Below are 13604 nucleotides of genomic sequence, written 5' to 3'. Positions count from 1 at the left end.
TGCTCCCAAACACATGCTTGCATGCACAGATATTTATTAATGATACATGTAGGACTTTTGTGCTTTATAGTAACTGACGTAAGGTAGAAGCAGTGGTCCAGAATTGTCGTTAGACTGTTACAATGGTAAAGGTAGAAGTGTGTGACAAAAACGGCAGAGTAGTTCCTCTTACAGTCCAGAAACAGGACCCTAGGACCATCAAGGGAGAAGAGCACAGGCGGAATGCAGGACCCTATCCAGAGAGGCACTGACACCAGAGATGGAGGCAGAGATGAGGACATGGAGAGAGAGGGAGCAGCTGAGGACTCTAGACTCAGGGAAAGAGAGGGACTGAGAGCTGGTGGGCAGGAGGCTGGCTTGCAGACTGTGTCTTTTGGTTGTTTAAATTATTATATATTTCTGAGTGTGTTTGTGTATTTCTCCTCCCCCCCCCAAAAAAAAAGAGAAAAATGGAGGAAATGGAAGCAAATAACTGTTGAATGATGATGCATTGAAATGATGGTATAAAGCCAATGTTCTCCTATGTAAATTATCACTCAGTTCAATAAAAACTTTACAAAAAACCTATACAGAATTTCTGAATCAGAACTGACTTGATGGCACTTAACAACAGCTACATATGTAAGGTAAATATATTATTAAAATCCCCTCCCAAAAAAAGAGTTGTCATTAGGTGCAGTTGAGATGATTCCAGCTCATAGTGACCGTCTGAAACAGACGGGGACACACTGCCCGGTCCTGTGCTGTCCTCACAATTGTTCTGTTTGCATAGTTGCTGCCACTGACTCAATCCTTCTCATTGAGGGCCTTCCTCTGCTTTGCTGGCCCTTCATTTTATCCTTCTTCTGGGACTGGTCCCTCCTAGTAACACATCCAGAGAACATGAGGTGAAGTCTCACCATCTTGGCTTCTAAGGAGCTTTCTGGATGTACCTCTTCCAAAACAGGCCTGTTCATTCTTGTGGTATATTCAATGTTCTTTACCAACACCATCATTCAGACACATTCTTCTGTATTCGTTGTCCAGCTTTCACATGCATGTGAGGTGATTGACAATACTGAGGCTTGGGTCAGTGACATCTTTGCTTTAAAACACTTCAGAGAAGCCTTCTGCAGCAGGATTGCCTGGTGCAGTATGTCCTGCGATTTCTTGACTGCTGCTTCCATGAACATTGATTGTGGATCCAAGTAAAATGAAATCTTTGACAACTTCAATCTTTTCTCCATTTATCATGATGTTGCTCACTGGGTCCCATGTGAGAATTGTTTAAGTGAAGTGTGATCCCTCCTGAAGGCCATAGCCTTTGATCTTCATCACTTAGTGCTTCAATTCTCTTCACTTTCAGCAAGTTCCATTTACATATCACAGACTGTTAGGGAGCCTTCCTCCAATCCTGATGTCTTGTTCTTGTAGCTTCTGTGATCCTTTGCTCAGCCTACAGATTGCTCAGCATAACCTTGGCAGTGCACACCTGTCCTGATTTAAAACCATGAAGCATCCCCTTGTTCAGTTTCAGTGGCTGCCTCTTGGTCTATGTACAGGTTCAGTTCCACATGAGCAAAATTAAGTGTTCTGGAATTCCCTTCCTTCACAATGTTATCTGTAAGTACTATCCACACAGTCAAATGTCTTCATGTAGTCAGTAAGATAATGTAAACAACTTGCTGATACCTGTTTTCAGGCAAGATCCATCAGCTATAAGCAGTGATATCCCTGGCTCCACATCCTCTTGTCGTAGCTTGCGTTTCTTACAGCTCCCTGTCAGTGTACTGCTGCAACTGGTTTTGAATTCTCTTCAGCAATATTTTACTTGCACGTGATAATATCTGATCATTTCTGCAGTTGGAACCACTTTCTTTGGAATGGGCACACGTACGGATCTCTTTTAGTCAGTTGGCCAGGTTTCTTGACATAGATGAGTGAGCATTTCTGGCGTTGCATCCAGCTCTGCACCTGTTTGTTGACACATCTCCATTGGTTTGGCATCCGTTCCTAGAGCCTTGTTTTCCACCAGAGCTTTCAGTGAGGCTGGACTTCTTCCTTCAGTACCATTGGGTCTTAATCATATGCTGCATCCAGAAATGGTTGGCTCCTACTTGTTCTATTATTTGAAGGTATTTTGGTGAATGGAGTCGTGGTGTGGCGCTGCAGGAGAAGCATTTGACCACAGGGTCAGCTGTTCAAACTCACCAGCCACTCTTGAGAAACCCTATACACAGTTGCTGTGGGTGTGAACCAACTTGATAACAATAGTAACAACCCTTGAGTAGGCGGAGGGGACTGGTGACAGTGGAATAAGCATTGGGCTGTTAACCACTAGGTTGGCGGTTCAAACCCAGCAGCTGATCCTCAGAAGACGATGAGACAGTCTGCTTTGTGAAGATATGCCGTCCCAGACTCTTGGGAGCAGTTCAGCTGTGTCCAGTAAGGCTGCTTGGACTGAACAGCAGTGAGTTTGGTTTGGGCTGTTCACCGAAGGCATGCGCATTGACGTGGGTTTGTATGCACAGTTCTGTGGTGAACTCTATAGAGTTCAGAACTTCGGGCAAAAATTGAGATTTTCATTTAGACAAAATTAAAGACAAAATATGTAATTAATGGCTTAGAAAATAATTAATTGGAGTTTGAAGCATTGAACTAAATGTTCCTCTCAAAAAAAAAAAAAAAGAAAATTATATATATATATATATATATGGAGCTCTGGTAGCATAGTGGTTACGAATCAGGCTGTTAACCTCAAGGTTGGCAGTTTGAAACTACCAGCTGTTTCATGGTAGAAAGATGAGGTTTTCTGCTCCCATAAAGATTTGCAGCCTTGGAAACCCTGTGCAGGGGAGGGTCACTGTGAGTCGGGACCAACTCCATAGTACTTAACAACAACAACATGTACATGTATGTATATGGAGTCCTGGTGTGAATGTGCTGGACTACAGGGTTTGTTTGAAGCTCACGGTCAGCAGTTCAAGCTCACCAGACACTCCTTGGACCCTGTACAGGGTCACTATGAGTTGGAACCGACTCGACAGTGCTTAACAACAACAACAACACACACACACACACATATATATATATACACACATATGTAAAATAAGTTGGTAAGATGTGATCAATAAGCTTCAGTGTGTGTATGGTGGGTGCTACTTGTTCAGAGCTGTCAAGTCAGTTCCGACTCATTGCTGTTCTTATTAAGTGCTATCGAGTCAGTTCTGACCCATAGCGACCCTGTATAGGGTTTCCAAGGAACGACTGGTGAGCTTGAACCAGGAACCCTATATAGGTTTTCCAAGAAGTTTGATGGGTTTGAACTGCCAACCTTGTAGTTAACAAGTCCAGTGCTGCTCCAACAGTGCCTCATATATGTAGACTTTGAGGTCCTCCTGTGACGTATACATACACACATACACTGATGGAACCCTTGCGCATAGTGGGTTATGAGTTGGATTGCTAACTGCAAGGTCAGTAGTTCAAATCCACCCATCACTCCTCAGGGAAAGATGAACTTTTCTGGTCCCTTAACGATTTACAGCTTCAGAAACCCTATAATGGGGTGGCTATGAGAAAGAACTGAGTCCATGGCACAAAACTACCACCAAACTTGTGTGTTTTAATACGTGCACCTATTCATGTGGATAGTTTTACTTTTTTCTTTTAATATAATGAAGCCTTACTGTCTATATCTGGAAAATTTCCACATCTACACACCAGGTCTCTGTCTTGTTTTTTTGAGATTCCCACTGAACCATCAGATGTTAACTTCCCTATTAATTGATTTTAGCACTATAACCATGCCTGGAGTTTTGCATCACTATTTCCCCAGGACAGTTGGTAAAGACATAATTGCTGCGTCAAAGACCATGTCTATTTAAAGTGTAGTTTGGGTCCAGTCCCGCGCAATAAAGTGAATATGCCAATAAAGCGAGTAGCACAAATTTGTTAGTTACGTTTGCCTTATGCAGTGGCCTATTAATAAAAGTGTACAGTAATGGTCTGAAAATATATGAAATGCTGTGGGAATGGCCAGAGCGGGATCCCAAGCCGGAAACAATTGCACACTCTTGGGAAACGGCCACCGATGGACTAGCTCGAAGCTGAGTTGCCACAAACCTGAATCTTGTAAAACTCACAGTGTCTGCGGCCCCGCAGCCCCGCACTCAAGCAAAGCGCAGTGAGACAGGTCCTCGGTTACTGTTCCTGGACCATGGAAGAACCCTGGGCGGCCTCAGCCGTCTGCGCATGTGCACATCCTTGTTGCAAAGTGAACATGTATCTATGCAGGTCTGTTGTATGGTCTATTCATGCTAATGGCATGTTCACAGCCTTTTGCTTTGTTAGTGCTTAAGGCCTTCTAGGACTCTGTCATGGATACTTTGCCGTTGTATGCTTTATTTTTACTAGTATTTCCTAATATGTCCTGAAGTGGCGCTGTGTGTGTGTGTTGTTTTCACTTTGCTTAAAATGGTTACGTAACTTTTTTGTAACTTCTAAGTTGGTGGTACAAACCCACTAGCTGTTCCTGAGAAACCCGACACAGGGTTGCTATGAGTTGGAACCAACTCAACAGCACATAACAATAGCAACAAGGTTGTGTCTACAGCGCCCTGATGTGACGCTGTAAGATAAGCACTGGACTGGTAACCGCAAGGTCAGCAGTTCAAACCCACCAGCCACTCCTGGGAACCCTATACAGCGTCATTAGGAGTCGGAAGTGACTCTGGCTCACAACAAGAACAGGTTGTACCCTCCTGAGAAGGCCCTCTCTATCCACAGTCTTGGGGACATGCTTCTCTGTAGTTCTTTTTCATCTCTAAAGCCATGTTTCATCCAGTCCTTTGACTGTAATACATCAGTATTCTATGAATCAAGAAAGAAGAAAAATCTTGGAAAATAAATTAGCACAATTTGTAATTACTTAATGGTCTCTTGTGAATTTTGACTCCAACTCTGTGTTTGCGTTTATCATAAGCATGAATATGAGGAAACTGTATTCATCATGTATGTGTGTTTATCATACACAAAGATAGGAAAGTCTGTTTGTGCGTGTGCGTTTATCATAAACAAAGCTAAGAAAGTATATTGTATATTGTGTGTGTTTATCATAAACATGGATTTGAGGAAAATGTCTTCATGTGTGTGTTTATGTGTTTATCATACACAAAAATAGGAAAGTCTGTTGTCTGGTGTATGTGTGTTTATCATAAGCATGGATATGAGCAAAATGTATTCATTGTGTGTATCATAAAGATAGGAAAGTGTGTTGTATGTGTGTGTTTATCATAAACATATGAGGATCGTCTATTGTCTGTGTATCATAACCATAGGTATGAGGAAAGACTATTCATTGTGGGGAACTGAACTCTATTGAAGCTGAGGGAACTAAAGAAATTGAAGCCTTGACTTGCAGTATTGAAGGATTCTCTGGGAAGATTATTGAGTGATACAGAAAGCATCAAAAGAAGATGGAAGAAATACACAGAGGCACTGTACCAAAAGAAAATGGTTGATGTTCAACCATTTCAAGAGGTAATATATGATCAAGAGCCAATAATCTAGAAGGAAGAAGTTTAAGGTGCATTGAAGGTATTGGCAAAGGACCAAGCTCCAGAACTTGATGGAATACAAATTGAAATATTCCAACAAACTGATGCGGCACTGAAGGCACTCATCAATGCCAAGACATTGGGAAGACAGCTACCTGGCCAGAGACTGGAAGAGATCCGTATCTGTACCCATTTCAGAGTGGCGACTCAACCTATTGTGTAAATCATTAGACAATATCATTAATGTCACATGCAAGTAAAATTTTGCTAAAGATGACACAAAAATGGCTGCAAGCATACATTGCCAGAGAACTTCCAGAGGTCCAACCAAGATTCAGAAGAGGACATCAAATGAAGTATATCATTGCTGACATCGGATGGATTTTGGCTGGAAGTAGAGAATACCAGAAAGATGTTTACCAGTGCTTTGTTAACTACGCAAATGCTTTTCATTGTGTGGATCATGACAAGCTATGGACAGCTTTGTAGAGAATGAGTATTCTAGAACACTTAATTGTGCTCTTGAGTACACTTGTACATAGACCAAGAGACAGTTGTTCAAACAGAACACAGGAACACTGAATGGCTTAAAATTAGGAAAGATGTGCACCAGGCTTATATTCTTTCACCATACTTATTCAACCTGTATGCTGAGCAAATAATCCGAGAATTTGGATTATATGGAGAAAAACATGGCATCAGGATTGGAGAAAGATTCATTAACAATGTGAGATATTGCAGATGATACAACCTTGTTTGCTGAAAGCGAAGAAGTCTTAAAGTACTGTTGAAAATCAAAGAATACAGCCTTCGGTATGTGTTGCATCTCAATGTAAAGAAAGCAAAAATCCTAAGCATGAGACCAATAAACTGCATCCATATAAATGAAGAAAAGATTGAAGTTGTCAAATACTTCATTTTCCTCAGCTCCAGCATCAACATTCATGGAAGCAGCAGTCAAGAAATCAAACATTATTCCATTAGGGAAATCTGCTGTACAAGACCTCTTTAAAGTTATGAAGAGCAAAGATGTTAGTTTGAGGACTAACGTGCACCTGACCCAAACCATGATATTTTCAATAACCTCATATGCATGTGAGAACTGGACAGTGAATAAGGAAGGCCGTAGAAGAATTGATGCATTTGAGTTAAAATATTGCAAGTCTCGTGGACTGCCAATGAACAATCTGTGTTCAAAAAAGTACAGCCAGAATACCCATTGGAAGCCAGAATGGCCAGACTTTGTCTCTTGTACTAACATATTGTCAAGTGGGACCAGTTCCTGGAGAAAGATATCAGATTTGGTAAAGTAGAGGGTTAGAGAAAAAGAGGAAGACCCCCAACGAGATTGATTGGCATAGTGGAAGCAGCAATGTGCTCAAACGAAGCAACGATTGTGAGGTTGGCACAGGACCTGGCAGTGTTTGGTTCTGTTGGGCATAGGGTTGCTATGAGTTGGTACTGACTTGATGGCACCTGACAACAACAACCCAATCATAACCATGTGAGGAAAGTCTCTTCATTGGCTCAATGTGCTGAGCCACCAGTCCTTAGTCCCTTAGTCCGACTCACTCCTATGGGTTCAGCTCCCCCCATTACTACTCGCTGAGGATCCAGACATGCTGCAGGGATGTGACACACCAGGCTGGGTCCAGATGCTGATCTAGATCCTGTCCACATTCATCCCCAACAGGAACTGCTATCAGTGCATTTACAGTGGAGGAAACGGGTACTCTGGTTCCATTCAGTAATCACCCAACAGGTAAAGTGATGCAATTCCCCACCTGACCTAGTGCCCAGGACAGCTCAGCTGTTGTCTCCCACAGATGGGTCAGCGTGGTTGTGGAGACTCAGACAACCTGTAGACGAAAAAGTCTGGTGTGTGGTTTTGATTTTCATACCTTGTCACAGTCGCTATATACCAGGCTGCTAAACCAGTGTTCCCTGTGTCCTTATTGATGAGTTTGCTGATGGGTTTTGATTCCTATCCATTTTTGTGGTTCTGCAATCACATTGGATTTATAATTGGGTGTTCACTCTAAGGTGGGAATTAAACACAAACAGCATAGTCCTTCCATCCACTTGTATTGTTGATCAATGCTGACCAGTTCCAATGCATAGTAACCCGGTAGCAGGTATCTGGGGAGCAGCTGGTGAGTTTGAACCACCGACCTTGTGGTGGTGTTCATTATCCCACAGTGCCCCCCCCCCCCCAGGACTCCATCCACATGTATGGTCAAATGTCAACAGAACAAGAGTTTCATGTTAGCATTGAGCCAGGTGTCTGCATTAGAACTCAAATCAACCTAAAAGGTGTCTGCCTTGAAACTGTAAGGTAAAGTACGTTTTAAAAATTGCGTGGGGTGTAAGAATGATAGAGTTGTATTGTGACCCTAAGGAATGTTTCAAACTTTCTTGTTCACACAATTACTCAACCCTTAACCTCAAATTGAACAAGCAAGCTAGTCTGTGCTGTTTGTATGTTTGAATGTTAAACATATGAAAATGACATCTCCAGACATCTGTGAGGACTATTAAGGACAGACAGCAGAAAAATCTCTTGAGTGTCTGGACAGCGTAGGTGAGGCCAGGCCGCCCAGGGTATGGTCCCAGCATGATGGTGCGGGTGTGAAGAGTGCCCCCGGAAGACAGAGCAGAGGCTGCTGGGGCTGTTGTTGGAATCCATGCCTTGCCGTCTCCCTTTCCGTATGGAGTCAGTCAAAAGCCATGTCCATAAAAGTTGGCCAACAGGTTTGACTTGCTTCTCAGTCTTTGCAGATCATGCATATGGAACTGGTGCTTAGAGTAAGTATCTTGTTTAAGGTGAACACTTAAAACATGTGTCCTTGTGCAGCATTCGTTTCATGACGGGCCCTCTGGTGAGTAGGTGGGTGATTTGAGGTCGCTTTCAGAGCTAATGGGTGGTTGGAAGTTGGTAAAGGGAAAGGCAGGGAGAGGGTAGCATTTGCGGGGAGAAGCGATCACTCAACACACAAACCCTGAGAATGAAGGCGGCATCTCTGACCTGTGGCTGCCGCCTTAAACATTTCTGACCTTGCACTCCTAAGGCCTCCCTCTTGTGCTGTGGTGGTTGGGTTATCTATCATGTGTGGGCTGTGTGTCAGTAAAGCACAAAGGTACTTAGAGTCAGTTCTCAGCTGAACTACCTGAGTTTACCTGGCTCTTCACTTGTTACAAGGGTTTAACTAGACAATTCAGATAAACAGGACACATCCTACGCCCTCAGGAACCCTCCCTTTCTGCTGAACTCTACTACCATGGCCGCTCTTCAGTCTCTTGAGCTTGGGCCCCCGAGGTAGTGTTGATTTTTGTGCCACAAACATGGCGCTGGTCTCATCGCGTCCCATGGCTGGTGTTGACTAGTCACTCACTTGTCTGAGTCTGATTCCCCTCTTAGATGCCACGAGCACTCAAGGACAGCCTGGTCAATTCATCATTAGGAAGGGATAAAATCGTATTATTTTTGAGTGGCGTCTCATCCCCCAGCAGTGAAAGATAATCCGAGAGCAAAGTTGGGAAAGAGAAATTTTCTCAACAATTTTGTTTTTCTTTTCTCAAGCCACTTTTTTTTTTTTTTTAATCAATTTCCATTTAAACCTAAGGATTTGATCCATTTTTCACTTTTCCTTTTCCTGGTGTTTTTCTTATAGTAAGACAATGAAATACAAAAATGATGGTCACATGAAGGAACAGCCTTCACTAAATAGAAGTCCTAGGGTGGCACTGGACTGCAACGTCAGTTTAAACCACAAGGTTGGCACTTTAAACCCACCAGTTCCTCTTCACAAACCCTATACAGGGTTGCTATGACTCGGATACCACTTAACAAAAACAACAAATAAGGTACAGGAGTCCTGGTGTGAACTCCTATATCTATTTGTTGTTGCAGGGTAATGCACTGGACCACAAGGTCAGCAGTTCAAACTCACCAGCCACTCCTTGGAAACCCTAGACAGAGTCGCTGAGTCAGAATTGCTATGAGTCCTTGTAGTAACTCTGTAAAGCAATTTGCCTTTTGAGGGTTCAAGTCTTAGTCTAGAGGATTTCCTACAAGGGTGAAGAAGGCAAATGTAGACGCGTCATTCAGATAACAGTCATGTAATATTAGCACTGCATCTGGTACAGAGAGGACCCTCATTCTTGAGTGGCATTCGTACCCTTTAAACTGGAGAAGAGCGAACTTATTTCATCATTGATTTGTTTACCGTAAGTTTTACTGTTGTTTAAATCACTTGATACCCTTGGTTAGACAACAAAAAATAGAACTAAAATGTTAAACAGTGACTGAATCCTTTCATTTCCATCTTGCTCATGTTTCAGGGAAGAGTAACTAAAGATCACATGGCAAAGGCATCCCTGAGTGTTGAGTTGCATCATTAAATGCTGATCTTTCTATAGACCAGGAGACAGGTCCCACATAGACACTCCCCCACTGATGACCTGAGACACGTTGCCTGCATTACAGAGAAAATCATTCTCAATATGACAGATGCAAATCAAGTTGCTGATTATTAGGTGCCTTTCAGTCTTGTGTTTGTGGTGGTTGTTAGGTGCCGTACTGACTCATAGTGACCCTGTGCACAACAGAACGAAACACTGCCCACTCCTGCACTAATTTCACAATCCTTGCTACGTCTGAGCCCATTGCCACTGTGCCAATCCATCTCGGGGCTCTATCGCTTTTTCTCTGACCCTCCCAATTTACCAACCATGATATCCTCCCCTCCAGTGACTGGTCCCTCCTGACAGTATATCCAAAGTATGAGAGATGAAGTCTGGCCATCCTGGCCTCCAAGGAGCACTCTGGCTGCACTTCTTCCAACACAGATCTGTCTGTTCTTTGAGTAGTCCGTGGCACTTTCAGTATTCTCCAACACCATAACTCAAACAGCGTCACTTATGAGCGTTTAGCCCAAATCATTTCCCCGTTAGCCATGTTCTAAAGCCATCTCTCAAAATCCCCTTCTAATGCCTCCCCTACCTCTCCCTGCTGGCTTTTTACCAACATACCTTTTTCATAAATAAACATTTGCTTCCAGCTCTCAGTTGTGCGCTTACAGAATTTGATCTGCTTCGCTAAGTGTCTAAGTTAGTGATAGAATTTGGCAATAGTATATCAGCAAACAGTAGCTTAAAGAAGATTGTGTTTCTTTCTTGCTCTCCCATGATAGGAGCGCCCAAGTTGTAACAGTCACGTCATCAACATGGAGGGAGGGCACAGCTTGGTGAGAAGCTCGCGGTGGATGTCTCATTTGCTACAACTGTCACATGGCTGCCCATTGGCTGCCAGGGATGCTGAGAAATACAGTTCATTTGCTAGACACACAAAATCCAAGTTCTGTTTGGGTCATTGCACCAACTCTCTAATAACAATTGGACTGTTTTGTGGGTTCAAGTAGTCATTGATCATAGATTAGAGGGTTTCCTACAAGGGTGACAAGGTATATGTAGGTGGGTTATTCTGTTGGGAACTGTCTAGAGGTAGTGGCATCTTAGCCTAATAAGCCCCCCAGCTCCTCACAGCTACACACTCAGATATCAGCCACAACATAGCTACACACAGAGCTGACTGCAAAGAAAAGGGGAATCCCAGCTGCCAGAAATACAGAAAGCAAAGCCAGAGTATAAACTCCAGAGTTGAGGTGAAACTGCCCCAGAGGGGTGATAATCTTGAGGAGGAACCACACTAAAGGGGATCTGGGCTTTGATTTTAACAGGCGTAGGCAGGGAAGCTGGAGCTAAGACCTGCGTGGGGCCAAGATCTAAAAGGGTTAGCAGAGCTCCACACCTTACTCCAGGGAAGCCACAAGTAGCTGTCTGGACTGGACCCCAGGGTGCAGAGGGATATTTCCAGGAGAATGGGTTGACTTTGCATTACAGTCTGTCTGAGAATACCTGTGCATAGCTTAGAAACCATCATGAGCACTTGCTGCAGGAGCCAAACAGTGGTTTAAACCAAAATCCAACTGCCATCAAGTTGATTCTGACTTGTGACCCTCTAGGTCTCTGAGGGTATAAATCTCTACAGGAACAGAAAGCCTCATCTTTATCCCACATAGTGACTGGTGGGTTTGAACTGCTGACCTTGTGGGTAGCAGTGCGTACAGCAGTTAGTGGTGCTCAGCCTACAGTGCCACACCAGAACTCCATAGGCAGTAGTCTAGGTGTGGGGTTTATAGTAATGAAAACCTGGGAATGCCTGCCATACATAGTAAGCAAGAATGCAGCACAAAGAGATGGAAACATGGGAAGTGAGCTCATGGAAGAACGTGTAAGGTCTAATGTCCACCTATTAAGTACCTTCAAGTCGGTTCCAACGTTTAGCGACGCTATATAGGGCTTCCGAGGCTTTTTAAATCTTTACAAGAGCAGAGAGCCTCACCTTTTTCCCATGGAACATCTGCCGGGCTTGAACTGCTGACATCGTGGTTCACAGTCCGGTACTTACCTTACGGAGCCACCGAACTTCTCCCAGTGTACATATGAGGGGCCTTCAAAAGTTGGTGGAAACATCCCATTTTATTCTATTTTTCCACAAACTTTTTGAAGCCCCTTCACTAAAGAGCTGATGAAAGAGACAGAATAGATTAGAAAGGGGGCGAGGTGCTTTTAAGAGGCAGAATTCTATTACTCAACACTAGCTTTAGGCAAAACAAAACCAGTGTTTCTACCTGAGCATAGGACTTCGTAGGGAGTTAGATGAGGGCATGACCCCAAAGGGAAAGAGATGCTGGACAAGCTGGATTGTTCTGCTCTGTTCCAGAACACTAGTATTAGCCAACCCATGCAATCTTGAAACCTTCCATTTCACTATTGCTGAGGTTGATCACGCTGGTTAACAGACCATTAATTTCACTAGTAAAAAGTTCAGACATTTAGTATATAAATTAACAAAGCGTTGAATGATGATCAAGATAAGCTAACAGTACCTAGAATTGTTATCGTATCCTCAGTCCTAGACCTCCCGCTAGCTGGCCATCCTGGACCCTACTTTCTTGATCACAATGCCTGTAGGGCCAAGTGACGACTCGGCATACATAGGACACATGTCCTTGTCAATTCCAATTCATGATGACTCCAGATGTGCAGATTAAAACATTCATCACACTGTATATGCCAGGGTCTTTGAAAGAAAATTACTGAAACCTTAACTGTGGGAAGAGAAACTTTGCTATGAAGGTTCCAGAATTGATGAAGGACGTATCAGGAATATTTGCCTTCTGGTTACACAGAATCAAAGTAAGGGTGGCTTCAGTGTCCAGTACAGTAGCTTCCGGACACAGGCCTTTTTTGTTCCTCCCATTCACCCTGTGGCTTGCATTCTCATGATCAAACCACGGCAACTCCCATTGCTCACATCCCAGATCACAACAAGGAAAAGGGGACACTCCAAACACGCTGGCCAAAGAAAGACACTTCAGCGGACGAAATGAGGATTCGTTATCAATAGACAAACACAAGAACGTTACAAGACTTCTTTAGGAAGAAGCAAGATGATCCCAGATAAAATCCAGAAATGCAGGATTAATGAAGAGCATTTGGGATGGTTAATATGTGGGCACACTTTGGACATATTATCAGGAGGGACCAGTCACTGGAGATGGACATCCTGCTTGGATGGATGCAGTGCCTGCAACAATGGGCTGACACGTAGCATCGATTGTGAGGGAGGTCCAGGACCAGCCACTGCTTCATTCTGCTGTACATTGGGTAGCTGTGAGTTGGAACCGACTCAATGGCAACTTACAACAAATACGAATGAATACTGATTATATTAAACCCTGGAAGTTAACATATTTGGGATTAAAATAAATCTCAGAGCAACAAAAAAAAGACAGGAAGAGGATAAATGGAATTAGTGTATGAAAATAGATAGTAAAATACTTTGGGTTTTGGAAAAAAATCATAAATGCTTTTTAAGCTGTAAATTAGGGTAATGTTAACCACACTTGAGTTCAGTTTCCTTGTACATAAAATTTAGTAGCATATTTCCTTTTGCCATCCCTGGACTTTGTTGTTGTTGTCAGGTGCCATCGAGTCGGAACC

This window comes from Chrysochloris asiatica, unplaced genomic scaffold (genome assembly GCF_000296735.1).
Source record: "Chrysochloris asiatica unplaced genomic scaffold, ChrAsi1.0 scaffold00001, whole genome shotgun sequence".
NCBI classification, from domain to species: domain Eukaryota; kingdom Metazoa; phylum Chordata; class Mammalia; order Afrosoricida; family Chrysochloridae; genus Chrysochloris; species Chrysochloris asiatica.
Note: the sequence above shows the minus strand (reverse complement) of the source record.